This window comes from Aplysia californica, unplaced genomic scaffold (genome assembly GCF_000002075.1).
Source record: "Aplysia californica isolate F4 #8 unplaced genomic scaffold, AplCal3.0 scaffold00915, whole genome shotgun sequence".
Lineage (NCBI taxonomy): Eukaryota > Metazoa > Mollusca > Gastropoda > Aplysiida > Aplysiidae > Aplysia > Aplysia californica.
In genome coordinates this window covers 225343-226845 of record NW_004798185.1, presented here as the reverse complement: position 1 = coordinate 226845, position 1503 = coordinate 225343, and the positions used below count along the sequence as shown (strand labels likewise).

The 1503-nt window shown below is 39.9% G+C and overlaps 1 long non-coding RNA gene across 1 annotated transcript in view; it reads left to right on the top strand.

Annotated features, from left to right (window-relative positions):
- The window catches only part of LOC118478762, a 4683-nt gene extending 3449 nt beyond the window's left edge, over positions 1-1234 (top strand). The window contains exon 2 of the long non-coding RNA XR_004859270.1: positions 805-1234. This is a non-coding gene — a long non-coding RNA (uncharacterized LOC118478762). The remainder of the gene's footprint in view (positions 1-804) is intronic.
- The last annotated feature ends 269 nt before the right edge of the window (positions 1235-1503 follow it).

Here is a 1503-nt window from a genome sequence, read left to right as displayed (position 1 = left end):
GGTTGAGGGTTGAACAGAGTAACGACAGATTAGCGTCCCTGTTCAGGGAATGATCCACGGCTGGTTTCACTTTTAGAAGTGGAATCTGGAATACCTAAAAGCGAGATCGTTTTATAGACCGCTGAGAAATCTTTCTTCCAGTTTCCAGGTGATGTAAGAGGTTGCGTTCATTTATTTGATTTGGTTCTCTATACGGATGATTTAATTTAAACACCGAGGGTGTTTGTTTGCAATGAGCGATTTATAGGGATTGAAAAAAGGAAAACAACCAAAGTTTTGCACTTTGTAATGTAAAGGTACTATGAGAAAATGCATTTGAGATTTCAATGCTACCACCTATCCTGAAGGAGGGAAGTGATCATGTTTGACAGGGGGTCCTCTTGGAAAGTGTCATTATGCCCTTATGATATAGAAAAACGTAAAGATGGAAGTCGGAAGTGGTTATCTGTACAGGCGATTGTTTTGAACGTGTTGTAGTTCGAACATGTCCAACTGTATCGTTATCACCTGGTTTGGAAGCAAAATAATCTCTGTTCCTTTTATGATGTAGTGAGTATGTCTTGGGTATGACGATGCTGACAGATAGGCTGATCTAAAAATATCCATCGTTTGCCAATACGTACGTACATATTTTTTCATAATTCCGAAGATGTGTGTTCCGTTATGAAAGTGGCATCCTTATTAGTGTGTTCTACCTAGCGCCTCACAGAAAAGAAGATAACATCTATAGTTTTGAATAACATAGCAATATAATGATAATAATAATAAAATAAACTATAAATACATTGAAAAATGAATTTATAGCATTTGCATTGCGCAAACACCCGCTGAACAGCAAGCTCTAAAAACTTCATAATCATATTACCCCAGCAGACATGTTAGCATTCTGAAACAATCTCAAATTTCTGGGAAGCTGACATTGTTCTAAAACAAGGGAAAAAAAGACCATCGCAGGATTTCTGTGTGACCGTGTGTTTGGTGTGTTACTTATCGTGTCTTCTTCAATGAGATACTATAGTGCCGAGGAAGCGTTGGCCCTTGTGCTTCGGGCAGTGAGTGCGAGGAGATTAGTATGCCCAGCTGTCAGTGGGACAGCTCTGTATGGATAGTAAGCGACTCCGTGGAGGATGCGGGTTGATTTGCTCTTGTGTGTGCTTCTCGCCATGACGTGGGCAACGCATCAATGTCTGGCCAAACCCGCAGCGGCGCCAAACAAGAAGAAAGAGAAGAAGGAGAAGAAAGAGAAGAAGGAGAAGAAAGTTGGTAGGTGATCACGACTTTTTTCTTATTTACTACATATCGAGGGAGGAGTTTCTTCGCTTTTTAGCATTTTTTGTTGTTGCCGGAACTAAGCTCTAAGTGGCATATCATCATCATCATCATCATCCTCATCATCATCATCATCATCATCCTCATCATCATCATCATCATCATCATCATCATCCTCATCATCATCATCATCATCATCATCATCATCATCCTCATAATCATCATCATCATCAT